Here is a 20,213-nt window from a genome sequence, read left to right on the forward strand (position 1 = left end):
GTATGCCAAATTTTAAATAAGAATTAACAATTAATAATTTCACAGATCATCATTATAAACAAATTGAAAATGTTCATTCGATATATTGGAAATCTATATTGTCTTTTAATTGTTTCAGGTCTAGAAAATGGTATACTGCTAGGTATAATTATTGACTAGTTCTGTCAGATCTGCATAATACATGACAATAGTGCAAATCGACGATTTAAATCTTTGAATTTCAAAACCCCAAAGGAGAGTTATTTTATAGTGAGTATTTTTAATTTATAATTACCATGGTTTTAATTATAATGACATTGAGAAACAATGGCATATTCCCTACACGACTAAATGATGCTTGTTTCTTGCATACCTTTTAGAGTCCAATGCGAGCCAATTTAGGTTCGCATGGTTAAATAAAGCAATCTGTTTAAAAGTAATGCATTACATGTGCGTGCTTTTGTTTTGCATGTGAAAAGAGTTTTTTTTTTTCAAGAAATCACATAGTTTTAAAAATTGAAAACAGCACGTTTAATAAGTTTTTGCGTCCGAAGCGCTTTTCTGGATTAACCTTTATCAGGAACGCTCAAAGCCAAAATATTTGAAATCCGAAAATTTATAAACTTTCGAAACCGTTGAATAGCGATATGTCAAAAATACCTAAAATAAATAGCCAAATTCATCTAAAGCCAAAAAATGAACTGGTACGCAAAATGTAATATTCACATTACCACTTATTCAATATGGAAGCGGATGATACGAGGTGTTATTTGTACAAGTACACATAAGCCAAAAGCTTTAAATGTGTAACTGTTATTTTGTAAAGTAGTTGGCTGATTGTAGGATACAGTCATAAATATTCACAGGAGGCATAACTCGTTTTTCCTATAGATTGAAAGACACTTGAATAAAGTTTTATTCCTTTATCAAAGAACAGACGCTTTCAGATTTCCTGACTCTTAACTGTCAATTTCTTGCATCGCACAGATATAATCCAGTCGGGTATATCATATGCATATGACTGGTTGCCTGCATTCAAAGACCATTAAAGGGCTGTTGCAATTCTTCTGAAAATACAGAGAATGTTTAAATCTATGTGCACGAAGCAACGGTTAAAGGTGTCAGACCACCAAATTAAAAATCCCTATCTGTTCAACCAAATTTTGCAATTTTCACATCTTTCTAAATATAAAAAAGAAGATGTGGTATGATTGCCAATGAGACAACTATCCACTAAAGACCAAACTGAGACAGCCATTAACAAGTATAGGTCACCGTACGGCCTTCAACAATGAGCAAAACCCATACCGCATAGCCAGCTATAAATAGCTTACCTTACGTTCAACTTCATAGAAACTAGGTATATCCTGAATTGTACACGTATCGCCTTTCTATATGCCAATTTTCAACCCATGTTTAAAATCTTCGAAGAAAGTATTGCCTTTAGGAAAATAAGTACTCCAAAAATAACCACTGATTTTCTGGAAATTTTGAATTAGTACACTATTTAGCGCATTATTCCTGATTTTTTTTATGCAAACTCATAGACAAGTGAATTTGGCTCAAAATGCTCTAAATATATATCTCTTTCACCAAAAGTTTCATTTCTGGAAATTTGTTGGTTAGTTTAAGTAAACAGTTACATCAAAAGAACTATTTTGTGTCAGAGTAGGGCTACTTTTACGTTCTAAATTGGAGTGAGTAATTGGTGGCCTGACACCTCGTCCACATTCATATCGGTTGTGGCTGTGTATTTATACATCCTGAACAGTCAAACGAACACAATCCGTTGTCAAGGGTATTACTGTCGGTCAGAAAAGACTAAGTAATCCTGTTTCTATACTCAAATCACCATTTAGGTTCGAAGAAATATTCTAGGATAACAGATAGCATTTAAATATACAGGATCAAATCCTAAAGTAAAAAAGTACAGATTATATCAAAATCAATTTAAAAGAAAAGGGAAGAATAATGGAGAAACAAATATATTAACTAGAATAACATACAAGCCAAACTACTGCGAGATAATTCCAATAAAAATCCTACAAAGCAGTCATTTTTTTTTAAATAGCAGCATATAAGCCACTGGTTATACGTAATGCATGCATTTATTCTTTTCAAATATAACTAAGATTGGATAAGTAACTGAAAACCTGAAGTATCCATGTACTGGGTAAACTGTTTAAATTGTTATTTTATCAATTATTGTAATTCATAACGATATGCTCTTACAAAGTTCGTGCTAACTACATTTTTAAATTGTTATTGGACATATTTATTTCGGAATCAATTCCATTTTTTCCGTCATGTTTTGTAGAATAGTCATTAATAAAATCAACGGTACCAATTTTGTTGCACCAGATGCGCATTTCGACAATACATGTCTCTTCAGTGATGCTCGTGGCCAAAATATTTGAAATCCAAAGCTTATATAAAAGATGAAGAGCTATAATCCAAAAGGTCCAAAAAGTATAGCCAAATTCGTGAAAGGAATCAGAGCTTTGAGCTAGGGTCACACATTTACGATTTTTACTGCCGTCCTTTACAGGACCATTCCCAAATAAAATTTATAAAAAGTATGATAATGATCCTGTGAATCGTGGATGGAAAATACTTTAATGAAAATTTGTAGAAAAAAATATTTAATCACAACAATCAGATGTTTTCAGGTAGTGACGATAATAAATCGTTTCTTTGCGATAATCCTATCCGATTTATAATTGTTTGAAATCTGGCCCCAATCAGCAGAACAATATCAATTAAAAAATTCTCCAAATCATTCCCATTCAACACGACACCAATCAGAAAACACAGAACATTATTTGGATTTCGATCCGATTGAGCAGAATATGTCACGACAGTCAATCCGACTAGACTACATCGGCTGAATTTCCCCCGAACGTTACGGAACGCACATAATACGGGGTTTACACAGCGCCGATTATGGCCCCCGTTTCAAATCAGACAGCGCTAAGATACGAAAAGTTAAAAGTCGGATTACTACCCTCATTCATCTGGAATGTCTTGACATGGTCTTAAAGAAGTCGTCTACGTTCGTTACAGATTCCTATGGATCGGGAATGGTCCGGAGAGGTCGGCCAATCACCTGTTACATTCGGGGATATTCAGCCGATTATGCCTAGTCGGAATACAATCTTGACTAGGTCGTAACAGATTCTTATGTATCGGATTAAACTCGTTACATTTTTCTGGACGTAGGGTCATTTTTGGTTTTTTTTTCCCAACGGAGTATAGACAAAGCTGTTTGCAATGCGGTACAGCAGGCTGTGATATGACTGCTTTCCGACTGTAGCTGATGGAAACCTAATTTGGCGACAGCTTTCAAATGGATATCTTCTGTCAAGTTCAGTTCACTGTCTGATCTCTGTCGGATCACATTTGGTTTAACCGGGACGCTGTCGGAGAGATTCGTTTTTTTTTGTGCCATGTCGAAGATACAAAGCGGATTGAAAACTGGACAATCGAGACAAATTCGTTTGGAAACGGCTGATGGTGTTTTACAAATTTTGATTAAAGCTTGAATTTCCAGCTACGATTCAAAGGATCTTGATCAGACTTTTGACCCCGTTTAATCGGGAATGGTCCTATAGAAAACATCGCGAATGTTTGACCCATGCTATACTACCAGGGTGCTTTGTCGATCTCTCCGGACCATTCTCCTTTCGTAGGAATCTGTTTCGAAAGAGGGACAGTCAAACTCATAAATCGAAAATATACTGAACACGCCATTGCTAAACATGAAATGGACAAACAGACAAGCAATTGTACACATAACACAACATAGAAAACTAAAGAATAAACAACACGACCCCCCCCCCCCCCCCCCACCCCCAAAAAAAAAATAGGGTTGATCTCATGTGCTCCAGAAAGGTTAGAAGATCCTGCTCCACATGTGGTACCCGTCGTGTTTCGTATGAGATCACTTATAATGCGTTCAAGCATTCCGGATCATTGATGATTGTAATCCAACTTTTTCACTTTTTGCGTCTTATCGCTGTCTGGTCACAAACGGGATCCATAATCGGCAATGTTTGAACGCCGCATTACTGATAACACTATAGTTGTGGGTGTATTTGAATAATATAGGTTATAATGTTTTCAGGTGATAAGCATTCAACATTTATTTCACTGAGTTTTTAAGAATGTCTAAGTCACTACTGACAACGATTCTATGTATTGGTTATATTTGCATAGTGGTAAGTTTCTTTTTGATATTAATTGAATGTTATAAAGTTTCTTAAAATACAGAATTAAAGTCTGTTTTAAAATGCACATCTTGTGCAAGAAAATTGGTACCGTTAATTTTATTTCAAGCCTTAAACCGATATAACCAGACTCGTTGCCAGCGATTTTCCACCAATATCCCTTCGCAAGACACACATAAATTATTTTCAGATTTTAACAAGAGACAGTTTCATACATTTTTTTATAAGCTACATTTTTGTCAGAAAAAAAATGGTGTATTTCCTTAGTCAAACATTAAGATTCTTTTAGTAAATGCATATGCAGGTTAAATGCAAGTATTTAAAGTCACAGTCAGAACAATCTAATGTAGACGAAACGCGGGTCTGGCGTACTAAATTATAATCCTGGTACCTTTGATAACTAATTGCAACTATTTGAAATAATTATTTTAATGAAAACGTACATTTTATTTTTCACTTTATCTTATTTCAACTTTTTAAAATAATTAAAAGCGTATATGGATAAGTAGATTTACAAAATAAAAGACCCTTCAGGAGCGTAAATTTTCATAGAAAGTACAGGTATATATGTATCTATAATGCTTAACACATCCGCCCTTGTTATGATTTTTCGTGTAAAGGTTGTTTCTTTAAGTTATGGGGAGTGCGGTTCGTGCGAACATATTATGACACTATTGGCTATTTAATTCAATTTATTGTTTGACCAATCAGTTCACAATAGCTGTATGTGATTATACCCAACTTAGTAGGGAAACGTATCTTGATTGTGCATGATTACCAGCTTAAACTGAAGAAATGAAAACGGAGATAAAGGCAACAGCAGTATACCACTGTTCAAATGTCACAAATCGATCGAGAGAAAACATATCCGGATAACAAACAAACATTTAGGGAAACATATCAACTATATGAGAGTATTATTGCCTGAAGGTACCTTGTCGATCTGGTACTATTTATATTAAGATAATCCGATTTTATGACATAAATATTATAGTCTTATTCACCAACAAAGAGAACCGGAATGAGTCAAACATATCCAGTGTTTTCTATACCAATAATAATGAATATAAATACTATTCATTCTATAAAGAAATAAATATTTGTACGTTTTCGTAGCAAATCTTTCACGATCTTCAAAAGCGGTACTCGATCTTTCACGGCCCCAAAATAATTTTGTCTTTTGATATTTTGTAAATATTTCTTTAAAAGTTTTTGATTAGTCTTACACATAATTTAGATCCATTTCAATCATTAAAATGGAATGCCATTTTACCAAAATAATTGATTAATCATTCGAAATATGAAAACAATATTTTTTCGTTTACATGTTTAATGTTATAAAAATGTCGAAAGCAATCTGGTTTTTTTTTGGTAGTTTTGTAAAGACGGTGTCCTTTTACGGTTTTTCTCAGTTACTGATCATAATGTTGAACTATATATTTTGGCAGTCTCATTTAATTGGATAAGTACCTGACTTTGCAAATATATTCTCGATAATATTTTCTTCACGATACAATCGCTATACTTGACCACCGTTAGACATTCTTTCACCATCATTTTTCTCGATATACATTCTCTACTACCATATTAGTCAACGAGATGTTAACATCCATCATTACCCGATACAATATTCAGCCTTGACTCAGTGGCAATAAACTTCAGTACTACTTTGAACGTAGATAACTAAGGTTTGGAAGTTTATAAATTGAACAAAGGAAATTATTATACCAGTAAAAAGTCCTTGTTCAAAGTACAAACTTTGTTTTATATTTCTTTCTTCATATTATTCATATGTTTTGTTCTTATGCTGATGAGAATATAAATTTGTTTTCCTAAAATATACCTATTGAACGTCTTTTAAAAGTTAATAAAAATAAAAGAAAAAAAAAGTTAAATCTTTTAAATCAATGATTTTTTGTTATATTTATACTCATACAAAAAGCGAAAAACGCTTGATATGTCTAAAATCTTTTTTTCTTCTAATTTTCAGACTTCTGATGTTTCCCCGTATTACAGAAATTACTGCGAGACTAACGACGACTGTGTCGATCCATCATTATGTTGTTCAATAGCACCGTTGATTGTTGGTAAACGTTTATTAGACAGTCACTTAGATGAACACTATAACCTGCACCACTGCATGCCATACTTCAATGAAAATTCAACAGTGTGTCATCTTCGGTTACAGTCCTCACCAGAAAAAAACAAATTATCATTATATCGTTAATGTATGCCCATGCGCACCTGGACTGAAATGTACACCTTCAGCAGACCCACTAATACAGTTATCTAAAGGCCTTTTTGGGAGATGTACAAAGACAAATCCTTAGGTTTCCTAAATTAAATTTTATCAAGTTTTCTTACAGTGCTAAAATGATGTGGATTAATAATATTTTTAGTTATAAATATTTCAGGTAAAATGTATTAAAAAAACTCCGAGGAAAATTCGAAACGGAAAATCCCTATGAAAAAATCATACTGAAAAGCTCAACATCAAAAAGAAAGTAAAGTCACAATTAATGCTGAACTCTGAGGAAATTTCAAAACGGAAAGTCCGTAATCAAATGGCAAAATCAAAGCTCAAACACATCAATCGAATAGATAGCAACTCTCATATTCCTGACTTGGTACAGATATTTTTCTTAACGAATGGATTACAATCAAGTTGGCAACGGTACATTGCCTGCTATATTGCATGTTTTTCTCAAGAATTGTCCATAAGATTGACTAAAATTCTGTCCGCAGTAGAAGAGGGTCTTCAGAAATACTGCGTAACAAACAGTTTATTCGCGTAGTGATATTAAACATTTGTGGATTCTAAAGAACTTCTTGAGATAATTTTAAATCTCGATTTTTTTCTGAAATAACTACTATCAAAACTTTAGATTTAACAACCTTGTTTCCCACATTCCACATGTGGAATTGAAAAATCGTTTAAAAGAAAAAAAAATTGCATGCTTTTTAACATAAAAACAGTAGCATTTGTAAACTTTATAACTTTTAGATACCACACGGCATATTATGTTGATAATGAAATAAACGGTCAAACATGCTAGACAGAGGGACAAGTGATCAGTATGCTGAAGGTTCTTATTGACAAAAAGTTTGTTGAATTAGGAGGTAGACTTCTTCAACAAATTGTCGTCATTCCTATGGGAACGAACTGTGCGCTATTCCTTGCCACCCTCTTCTTATTCTCAAATGAATATGAGTTCCTTCAGACACTTGTCAAAACAAGAAAATCAAAGAAGCCAAGTTATTTATTTTCACTTTCTGTTATATTGATGACGTCCAATCTTCTCTGATTAAATTTCATTGATATATCTGTCACAGAGTCATTTTGGACCTCATCTTATATATGTGTGAAAATTTTGTTTTCATCAAAAAAGAATAAGTTTAAGATATCTAAATTATTTAAAGTCCATTTCGAAGCTGCAGTATTAATTAAAAGTATTCTTATTTTATATCCGTTCATTATTGTTGAAGGAAATCATTTTTACATTCTCGATATATTTAAGGTAACAACTTCAAATTTAACAGATATATATTTTGGCATTGGTCACTTTAGATTTTCTCATTGTGAGGTATTATTTTCATCAATTTCAAGATGTTTACAAGCTAAGTGGACTAATTCTATTGTCCGGTAAACACAAACAAGTTGTTGTGTAAACAATATATGTCTAGGTAACCTGGCCACTTAGGGTTCTTGCTAGTAGCCAGCACTTTTTGTGTTGACAGGAATTATCATTGATATGGTTATATTTATAAATTAACTGTTTGAATTTTTGAAATTCTAAGGCTTTTCTACCTCAGGCATAGATTACTAGTACCTTAGCTGTATTTGGCAAACTTTTAGGAATTTTTATCGTCAATGCTCTTCAACTTAGGGCTTTATTTGGACTTTTTAACTTTTTTTGGATTCGAGCGACACTGATGAGTCTTATGTAGACGAAACGCGCGTCTAGCGTATATACAAAATTTTGTCCTGATATCTATGATGAGTTTATTTGTCCTGTCCAGCAAAGACCTTTTCATCCTGTCCAGCAAAGATATTAAAGAGCTTGCAACTCCTACTAGGACTTTGTAAAACGTCACCAGTGTATAAATAGAAAGTTGATGAATCAGGGGTATGTCAAAATCAGTTAATTTTCGATCAGCTTTGTCAGTCTAATTTGTATCTGTGAATTTGATTGACGCTTTGGTATCTTTCGCCCCTTTCTTGATTGATGCAAACATACTGCTGTAACATATAGTCGAAAGAAATAAGTTGCAAAGAAAACAGTATCTTTCACTGATAGCATATCTGTATATTTTTTTTTTATTTAAGGCAATTTTGGGGATCTTTATAATCTTTTCTGATGCCCAATCAAGGCCCTCATATATTGGTACAACAAATGGCGTGTGACAGAGTCAGTTTCTTTTTAAATGAAATCATACATTATAACAATTCTGTTTAACCACTTGAACTCATTAGGATATTTATGTCCATAAATAGAAGATAACTGAAAATGTTTACTAAAGCCAAAATACGTATCTTTACATGTATACACCACAAAATATATAAATATATTCAACAAAATTGATTGAAGCCGTTTATTTTCTCTTGATAACATTAATGTACGTTTCGGGAACAAGGTTTATTGAAAGATTGTATGTATTCATATGGGCACTAATTGCAACCTTTAATATCAGACTTGTTTTAAGCTCATCTGGCCCAAAGGGTCAAGTGAGCTTTTCCCCCATCACTTTGCATCCGTCGTCGTCGACCGTCGTCCGTCGTCGTGAACTTTTACAAAAATCTTCTCCTCTGAAACTACTGGGCCAAATTAAACCAAGCTTGGCCACAATCATCATTGGGGAATCTAGTTTAAAAAAGGTGACCCGGCTATCCAACCAACATGGCATAATATAAAATTGTTAATCAGGACAAGATCTATCTGCCCTGAAATTTTCAGATGGAGCGGACAACCCGTTGTTGGGTTGCTGCCCCTAAATTGATAATTTTAAGGAAATTTTACTGTTTTTGGTTTTTATCTCGAATATTATTATAGATAGAGATAAACTGTAAACAGCAAAAATGTTCAGCTAAGTAAGATTAACAAATAAGTCAACATGACCGAAATGGTCAGTTGACCTCTTTAGGAGTTATTGTCCTTTATAGTCAATTGTAAACCATTTTTTTGAAAATCTTAGTAGACTGTTACATAAATCTTCTCCTCTGAAACTACTGGGCCAAATTAATCCAAACTTGGCTACAATCATTTTTGGGGTGTCTAGTTTAAAAATGTGTCTGGTGACTCGGCCATCCAACAAAGATGGCAGTCATGGCTAAAAATAGAACAAAGGGGTAAAATGCAGTTTTGGACTTATAACTCAAAAACCAAAGCATTTAGAGCAAATCTGAAAATGAGTAAAATTGTTAATCAGGACAAGATCTATCTGCCCTGAAATTTTCAGATGGATCGGACAACCCGTTGTTGGGTTGCTGCCCCTAAATTGATAATTTTAAGGAAATTTTTCTGTTTTTGGTTATTATCTTACTATTATAGATAGAGATGAACTGTAAGCAGCAATAATGTTCAGCAAAGTAAGATTAACAAATAAGTCAACACGCCCAAAATGGTCAGTTGTCCCCTTTAAGAGTTATTGCCCTTTTTAGTCAATTTTTAACCATTTTTCGTAAATCTTAGTAATCTGTTACATAAATCTTCTCCTCTGAAACTACTGGGCCAAAGCTAATCCAAACTTGGTCACAATCATCTTGGCCGCCATGGCTAAAAATAGAACATAGGGGTAAAATGCAGTTTTTGGCTTGTAACTCAAAAACCAAAGAATTCAGAGCAAATCTTACATGGGTAAAATTGTTAATCAGGTCAAGATCTGCCCTTAAATATTTAGATGAATCGGACAACCCTTTGTTGGTTTGCTGCCCCTGAATTAGTAATTTAAAGGGAATTTTGCTGTTTTTTGGTTATTATCTTGAATATTATTATAGATTGAGATAAACTGTAAACAGCAATCATATTTAGCAAAGTAAGATTTACAAATAAGTCCGATGACCGAAATGGTCAATTGACCCCGGAAGGAGTTATTGTCCTTTATAGTCAATTTTTAATACAATTTTTCATAAAATTTGTAAATAACATTTTCCACTGAAACTACTGTGCCAAGTTCATTATAGATAGAGATAATTGTAAGCAGCAAGAATGTTCAGTAAAGTAAGATGTACAAACACATCACCATCTCCAAAAAACAATTTTGTCATGAATCAGTCTGCCTCCTTGTTTAATATTCACATATACAAAGGTGAGCGACACTGACTCTTTAGAGCCTCTTGTTTGTACTGTTATGAATGATGGTCTTGTTCATAACCATACTCAGTAATTACCCGCCTTTATTGCATTTAATTGATACGTTCAACAACACTTACCGTTATCTTGATGATACTTTCTCGTTATATATGTAGGACTCCGATCCACGGTGGGCCCGCTGAAGTGCGTCGGTTAACACACTGGGTGCGATGGTGTCACTGTGACTCTAACTTGTTAATAACTACGTTAAAGTGCGATGGTGGTTACGCTGAAGTGTTTAAATGAAATAACATGCTTTAGATCTGACAAAAGTAGCTGCTCGCATCACATTTAAAATCTATTTTAATTTTGGTTCAGTTACAACCAAAGACTTTAACATCTTAATTTGTTTTAATCTAATTTTGAATTTGCCAATTCTCCAGATAGCACGCAGTAGTATGGAGTCAGAAAATTTGGTGTGACGGTTTTAAAACAATAATTCAGAGTGTAGGTCTATATAATAGCAACTGTCAAGTTTCCACCAAATGTTAGCCGATTCGCCGCTGAGGAGAATAAAATAAATTGGGAAGTACACAGTCAGGTTAATTCCGGTCATTAAAATTTCAAAGAACTTATTGTGTTAAAATTTGGATTTTTTACCATGAGGAGCGTCATCGCAAAAGGATACTCGGGGTTTGCTAAATTACGGAAAAATGAATCACACTTCGTACCCCGAAAATTTAACCACACATGTAAAAATGGCTCAGCTTCGAAACAAGCCATCATACATATACAAGTTTACGATATGGGCTGAGCAACAGAAGAAAACGTTACCATTATGGCCTATGGAGAAACAATTGCGCATATTGCCCCAACTGGAGGATAATCTTCTTACTCACCAGGAGACCACACAATCCCAGATTTGTTTGGGATTATAGTTGCTCATTCTTTAGATTTTTATGTTGTATTTTATGTATTTGTTTGTTTTTCGTCATCCTCCGTTGTAAGCCATGATATTATCAGTTCCCCTTCGACTAGGTATTAATGAACATTTAACACTACTGTTATTCTATTACAATATGTTAAAAGAACTTAAAAATCGATCATATGAAAATTCAAAACAACATCTTAGTTCATTCTTGTGTTATACCAACTAGATTCTCTTTTGACCAGTGATCAATTATTTCAAACAAATGGATCACACTTTCGAATATTCAAACATCAACAGAAAGTAAAAGCTACCTTGATTAAAAACTAAGATGAGGTATCATTGTCAATTGCCAACTCTCCACAGAAATTAAGATAATATATATATCTATTTACGAAAAATAGAAACAAACGACAACCACTGAATTACAGGTTCCTGACTTAGGACAGGCACATGAATACCGAATGTGGCGGAGTTAAACATGATAGCGGGACACAAACCTTCCCCTTAACCTTGGGAAATGGCGTAACAGTACAACATAAGAACGAACTATATAATAAGTTGAAAAACTCATCAGATGTATACAAAAAGAAATAAATTTGACAAAAATATGTGGACGTGACCGGTTTTCTCTAGGTACAACAGAACTTCAAAACCAAATCTTTATAACAATGGAAGAATTTTGTAAAAGTTCTAAGTTACTTGTTGTAACGAAATCCCTGACCTAATAATTTACCAGTATAACCTAGATTACGTGCGTTAAAATTTAAAACTTCATAACAGACACTGCATAGCAAACGAGTAGAATATCAACACCGTAAGATGGTACAAAAGGAAATTCACAAAATCTAAAATAAACAATAGGGAAGGAAAAAAAATCCTTTTGTCGTAAATGCTAATGTGGAGTAAAAATGAAATATCTATATCTAGGAAAGAACAGTTTTAAGCGTTTACATTTGATTTATTTACCTTTGGGTAAATTTCGGCAGTATATATGTAGGACTCGGAGGTGCGATGGGGGACGATGAATTGCAACGGTCACGCTGAAGTGCGATGGTTTGGCATGACGTTTGAATATTTTGAAGTTTTTAAATAAAACGATACTTCAAATACAACATGGATTCGCCTGCAAAATAATAATATTTTGTAGATGAAAGTTTCATGCAAACAAAGGAAAGGAAAAAGAAAGTAACGAACAATTCAATTCCAGAACAATTTTCAGCAGTGCAGATGAATATTACAAAAATATTTGAAACTTTGTCAGGCGGCAAACCATGGTATACAAAGCGGCAAAACTTGGTTTGCAGATGAGCTAACAGTGTTCGAAAGTATGCCCCAAAAATTTAGTAAAACAAATAAAATGTCTTGATCTTAAAATTAATTTTGACTTTTCTTTAAGTATACTTCACACGATAATGTGTGGACAATTTTAATAATATGTAATTACTCCCTAGTATAAGCAATGTGTTTGCTTTGTGAGGTTGATAGTTCCGAGATAAATCCTGATTAGTAAGAACACCGTCACTCTAGTCTTATTTTATTGTGATTACAGTATTTAGTTTTCTACAACGAACACATTTCATAGCTCCATGGTTTTTACACATTTATTCTGTGTTCCCTTATTTTCTAAATTAACACTAATGGTTCAGCTCAGTCATTTGTTTATCATAGAAATGTGTCAAATATCACTACACAGAGATTTTTTGTTTACACGTGACTTTTGTGTTCCTCATTTCAGGCGAATTAGGGGTATTGTCCCAGTTGTAGCACCCGTCATGTTGATTTCAAGTTTTATTCGTCGATTTGAAAATCCAAGTAAAGAGAACAAAATCGTGGTGCTCTGGAACACTGTAGAAAGGAAACTCCTAGAAAACTGTAGTACGGAAACTTCTAGAATAAGGTAGTAGTTAAAATTGCACATCGTAGATTATGCGCATTCATCGTTTTCAGATTTTCAAATATTTCTGCCTCGAACATAACTGATAAGACAAACATTGTCGAAATGCGCAGTTGGTGCATAAAAAAATGGTACCTCTGAAGTTATCCGTTTTTAAACAATATTTGATTTTCTTAAGGGAGCTCGCTTCTCAGTTTCAAAGTAATTAACTTTTCAAAACACTAGTTTATATTGATAAGGAATTAATAAAGGAATTCAAAAAGCAAAAAAAATATATATAGGTCACCGAGCTTGTTTTCGAGATATGAGCCATTGAAATTTTGGCGGGAAAATATTCTCTCTTGACTTTTCATAGCTTTATCATTGACAAGTTAAAGTTCTCAAAAACTGTTAAAAAGTAATTAAAATTTTATAAGACTTTTACAGATGGCTTATCATTATATATGTTAAAGAATTTCACAAAGAAAAATGGGGGCCACCGGGCAAATTTGTTCAAGGCTTTTAAATGGATAAAACCAGAGGATTCCGAAAATCTGACAAAATTCCAAAACATGACAAGCCAGCTTCCTTAACCTATCCCCTTTAATAAAACAAATAGTTAGCATACTTGTTTCTGTCTTTGTTAATTTGGGTTAGAATAAGAAATACGGAATAAATGGTAGATACATCAAATAATGCAAGAGGAAAAATCTTAGATTGTATAAACTGTAACAGATCTTTGATTTGTTTGGTACCAACATCTGTATATGTTGCATTTCTGTAAATATGGACAATGCAAAATCTTCTTTTACGACTAAAACTGTACGCATTTTACACTTAAGGTGGCTCGTGGGTACAAAAATTTTAGCAAAAAATGAAACCTTTATTTTTTCATTACAAATTTTATTTATTACACTATTAGTTGTTACTTTATGATATGGTACAAAAAAAAAACCAAAAAAATGATTTGGTTTCGCCCCAGATAACTTTGAAAATTGCTCCAAATTATCTCCCTTTGGTGCAAAAATGCCATTTTTTTTGCCTTAAATTTGAAATATCTTTTTTAACTCATCGGTGACCTACATTTTTTATTATTGTTTTCAAATAAGCTGTACATAAACTAAATAATTGTAAAATTTAAGCGATTTCTTATATTAGGTTATTTTTTTATTTCGATATTTCCTCTTTTTCTCCTATTTGTTCAACAGAAAAAAAGGACATTAACAAAAATGTATGCTTCTTCCAGAGGCAGATTTTAGCTTAAATGAACGGTGACCCCATTTTTTTATTTCATTTTTCTTTTAAGTATAGGATAAAGTTCATTTATGAAAAAATATAGGGAAATCCTATATTAGAAAAAAAAAATCAATTATACCCAGGAGCCCCCTTAAGTTTCGTAAAAAGATTATATCATAAATTGGAAATCTCAATTAACACTACAAGTTTTTTGTTTTTTTGAAAGGTTGAAATATAACGATGTGCGGCATACTTTTAACATGTAAATGCCCCGTACTTCTAAATGTTAAAAATTATAAACTAAAATTCCGTTCTACCCCTCCCGTCACCTTGGCTCTTCCTTGGAATTCAAAGCGGTCGCTATTTATGTTGTTGTTTATTAGTTCCCTACCGACGAAGTCAAATGTGACTTAAGGTTAACACTTCGTCCGTCTGTCTGTCTGTCTATCCGTCTATATATATATAGAGAGTATAAAGGGACGATCAAAACAACTAATTCTTAACACAACACCATAACAAATTTTATAAAAAAACAAGAAATGACAAACAATTTTATAAAGTAAAAACAATATAAAAAGCTTATCTATACACCTTATCGCTATTTGTCCGCCATTACTGATCATAACTGGAAATCACACAGGTTCCCGTAAAATTTTGCCGTCATAAAACAAAACATCTGACGACACAATGGAAAAGTGATTGTTGTATGCGTCAAAGGTCAAGCGGCCGGGTCTGTCGGCCGAGTAGGCTAATAGCGATAAGGTGTATTCAAGAGGAAACTAATAAAAAACCAGAAAGGCGACATTAAGTTGTCAGCATATTTATTTGGATATTTGAAAATAAAGAAAGGTTAATGAAGATGCGAGACTTATCTATATATATACTGATAATATGGATGAAACGAAGTTAATCTTTATCTATATAACAATGATTGTCGATTTTTTCGGGGCGCAATATAAATTGTTCTTCGTCACTTATTCAAATTATTATTGTAATATCGTCAAATTAACTCATCATAGTTACCAAGAATGAAGTTTTGTATTTACGCAAAACGCGCGTTTCGTCTACTAAAGACTAACGAGTGACGCTTGAATCAAAAGAAGTCAAAAGGCCAAATTAAGTACGAAGTTGAAGAGCATTGAGGACCAACAATTTCTTAAAGTTTTTCCAAATACAGCCAAGGTAATCTTTTTTTTTGGTAGAATTTCCTCAGTATTTCAAAAATTCAAGTGAGGCTCTTACCTAGTTCCTTCGTAATTGGTTTTTTTATTGTTATTTGAATCGTTTTCAATCAAATCATATCAATTAATTTCCGTCATAATTTGTTAATAAGACATTTATAGCTAACACTTTATGTGTTAGTTTTTGTCAAGTATATAGGTTAAAACATTTGCATTTGATAAGTACAAATGTATAAGCCTTTAGTTCGATAAGAACCTAAAATAGCTAAAATAATACTGACAATAATGATATGTATTGATTTATGTTTGCACAGTGGTAAGTTTCGTTTTCTTATTGATTTATGGTTGCACAATGGTAAGTTTCGTTTTCTTATTGATTTATGGTTGCACAGTGGTAAGTTTCCATTGCTTATTGATTAAATGTGATACAGGATCACAAAATACATAAATAAAAACACTTATATTCATTTAATCTTTATAATCAGTTTTTACTTCGTACATTATTTGGCCTCTCACAAATTTTTGGATTCGAAAGTCACTAATGAGTTTTTTGTAGATGAAACGCGCGTCTGGTGTCAATACAAAATTTAATCCTGGTATCTACGATGAGTTTATTTGTCTGTCACTTATAATCTACCTTGTTCTCTTCTACACACACACACATTTCTAGATTTACAGAATTAAGTATAATATTTCTATTTTTTTGTTCTTTTTTCAGAAGATTTATTTTTATTGTTAATCATTTGATGGAAAGGTAACGAAATTTTATTGGAATAAAACTGAATAATAAATATCTGTAAAATGTAACCACTCTAATATCAATATGATTATTTGAAAATTATTGCAGCAAGAAGTGAAAATGCTAGCTATGTCTAAAAAAAATATTCTTTAGACTTCGGATGTTTCACAGTATTTGAAGAAATACTGTGCGACGAAATAAAGACTGTGTCGATCCATCATTATGTTGTTCAATTGCGCCGTGGATAATTTTTAAACGTTTGTTAGACGGACATCAAGATCATATGCTGCACTATTGCATGCCATACAAGAATGAAAGTGCAACATGGTGTGATCTTCAAATACAGTACTCACCGGAAATACCAAATTATCATTATCTCTTTAATGTTTGCCCGTGCGCACCTGAACTAAAAAGTACACCTACAACAAATCTACCAATGAATTATCCTAAAGACCGATTTGGAATATGTACAAAGACAAATCTGTAAAAAAAAATATTCAAAATATGTTGCTTGCTGTTAACAATTTACATCACAAGACAGCATTCTAGTAAAGGTTCTCTTTATTTTACAAGAAATCCAGGTTTCTCTCTGTTTAACAATAATACATTTCAATTTATCTAAACTATATTCTAAATATTTCATTTTTAACAGTAAATAAATTAGTATATATGAAATACTTATTTATCAATATGTATTATCTGGCTTGTTTGGAAATAAAAAGTTTCTGGAAATAGTTCACATTTGACGTTATCGATTTACTATTATTGTATTGATATCACCTCCTGGTTTGGAAATTTCCAGTTTTATAGTGATTTAAATATGATTGATAACAGCTATTCATAGGTATGTTTCAATAAAATTTCCAATATATTTGTTTCGATTCAGAAATAATAAAAAAAATTAACGGTACAAATTGTCTTGCACCAGATGCGCATTTCGACAATACATGTCTCTTCAGTGATGCTCGTGGCCAAAATATTTGAAATCCAAAGCTTATATAAAAGATGAAGAGCTATAATCTAAAAGGTTCAAAAAGTATAGCCAAATCCGTGAAAGAATCAGAGCTTTGCATGAGGGAGCTACATTCCTTAATTTATAATAATTTCTAATATTTTGTCTGGCGTATAAAATTATAATCCTGGTACTTTTGATAACTATTTACACCACTGGGTCGATGCCACTGCTGGTGGACGTTTCGTCCCCGAGGGTATCACCAGCCCAGTAGTCAGCACTTCGGTGTTGACATGAATATCAATTAAATGGTCATTTTTATAAATTTTCTGTTTACAAAACTTTGAATTTTTCGAAAAACTAAGGATTTTCTTACCCTAGGAGTAGATAACCTTAGCCGTATTTGGCACAACTTTTTGGAATTTTGGATCCTCAATGCTCTTCAACTTTGTATTTATTCGGCTTTTTAACTATTTTGATCTGAGCGTCACTGATGAGTCTTATGTAGACGAAACGCGCGTCTGGCGTATAAAATTATAATCCTGGTACTTTTGATAACTTTTGTAACAGCAAATTTAAATAACACAAAAAAATCCGTATTTTCATGCCAGTACCGAAGTTCTGGCTACTGGGCTGGTGATACCCTCTGGGACTAACAGTCCACCAGCAGAGGCATCGACCTCTAAATAAATTAGTATGTAAATATTTCCTTCTTTTTAAAACAAAATATTACAGTTTATTAAATGTCAGTACACTGTCGAATGTTTGCAATTTTTTTTTTTATTTCGACATTTACTTTAACACTCAGTTTACCAATTTGCATATTGAAACAGTTCATGAGCACCAATAGAGTCCTAACAAACTAGTATATTATATATTTAGAGTTTGGGAAAAACAACCAAGTAAACCTTAAAAAAAATCTTAAAAAAACAACATGTTAAACCCCGCCGAATTTTTGTGCCGGTTACAAGTCAGGAGCCTCTGGCCTTTGTTAGTCTTGTATGATTTTTGATTTTCGATACCCGTTGTAACGGATCACATAAAATCAATCAATAAAGTCGAGTATGCGGTTTAATCTACATAAGTATCTTTATTCATCAGAAGGTATAATTTTGGCTTCATATACTGTTAGTATCGTAACAAACGATTCTCTACAATAAAATACAAATACACATTAACGTGAGGAGAACCCAAACGGAAAATCAAATGGCAAAAGCTCACAGTCATCAAACGAATGGATAGCAACTGACTTTGTACAGGCATTTTTCTTATGTATGTGGATTTAAAGCTAAAACCTCACTTGTATGGCAGTCGAATCAAATTCCATTATATTGACAACAATGTATTTCGAAACGAAACTAACAGACATATAAGGTCAAATGTCAAAAATAGGGGTACAGTATTCAATATTGTGTTATAATCTTAATCACTAAAAAACAACAAAAAATGTAAAAAGGAAGCACAAAATTGCATATGGACCAAGCATAGAAGCAACAACAAATAAAGAAATAAACAAATTTACCATAGTACAATAAAACAATGATGGGATGTATTAGTACAGAGTCACGTCATATATGTATCAAAGAAACATAAAAAGGGGAAAGAGAAGCGATCATATAAAGAGTCAATCGGAAGTTGTGAGGATACACGGAGTAAAGTGTATCCAACTCGAAAATGGAAAGAACACACCATGGAAAATTCCGTCCGCTGTCGCTTTAACATGGAATTGGTTAAAAATAAAACAGAAAACGTAATTAGGCATCTAGAAAACAAGTGTTTCCATAATTTCGTGATTTCATTTTTGTTTGAATTTGTGACATAAATCTAGTTTAAATCATTACTTATTACTTATAGTAATCCCTTTCCACTTAGCGGGGGCGCGTGCTGCCTAATAACGGCATTGGCCTGCTCTTTATCGAAATATACAAGTGTGTCTTTTACGTACAAGAGATGTTGCTCTCTCTTAACATGGGTCAGCCATGTATCGCCCCATCTGACGGACAAACATCGTTTTTCAAGACCATATTTACATATGATGACAAGGGAGAGATGAAAATAAAGTCGGAACGGAGATCGAAACAGGAATCTTTGTGTTTGTAGTCTGATGCTTTAACCACCAAACAGAGGCTCCCTCAATAGTTAGCCTATTTGTTTCTATCATTGTTTGTTAAGGATTTAAATGCAAAATACTGGAAAAAAGGTGAATATGTCAAATATTTTTTCTCTATTGAAAGAAGAAACTAAATTTTGTAAAATTGTATGTAATGTAACAGATTTGTCTAAGTTATAACATCTTATTTCCAACATTCCTAATAAGGACGTTGTATACATTAAGAAAATCCGGTTTCTTTTTCTAATAATATTTTGAATTAAAAACAGTACTGATAATGATTCAATAACATGGTACACATATGTATAAAATGTAAGTTGATAGTTGATTACTTACCGGTCAGTGATAATTATTACCTGCATATTGAGGTCGAGAAATTATTCATAATTATTACAAAAGCTTGGTTCAGTAAGGTTTGACGACAGGGATGAAAATAGTTGAAAATAGATGAATGTTAGTTTAGTTTAAACATATTTATTTATAGTGGATTGGGAAACAAGTTTTGCAACTTATATTAATCCCTTTCCACTTTGCAGGTGCGAGTGCTGCCTTGTAGCGGCATTAGCCTACTCTTTTTTGAAACCTAAAAGGGTGTACTTAACGTGCAAGAAATATGGCTCTCTATTAACAAGGGTCAGCCATTTATCGTCCCCTTCCGACGGACTATCATCGTTTCCCCAAGACCATACTCTCAGA

General features: G+C 32.9%; 1 long non-coding RNA gene across 1 annotated transcript; it reads left to right on the top strand.

Annotated features, from left to right (window-relative positions):
* Nucleotides 1-4,073: 4,073 nt before the first annotated feature.
* On the top strand, nucleotides 4,074-6,564 carry LOC134686129 (uncharacterized). The gene is made up of 2 exons (XR_010101549.1): nucleotides 4,074-4,196; nucleotides 6,196-6,564. It is a non-coding gene; the product is annotated as an uncharacterized LOC134686129 (long non-coding RNA).
* Nucleotides 6,565-20,213: the final 13,649 nt, after the last annotated feature.

This window comes from Mytilus trossulus, chromosome 10 (assembly GCF_036588685.1).
Source record: "Mytilus trossulus isolate FHL-02 chromosome 10, PNRI_Mtr1.1.1.hap1, whole genome shotgun sequence".
NCBI classification, from domain to species: Eukaryota; Metazoa; Mollusca; class Bivalvia; order Mytilida; family Mytilidae; genus Mytilus; species Mytilus trossulus.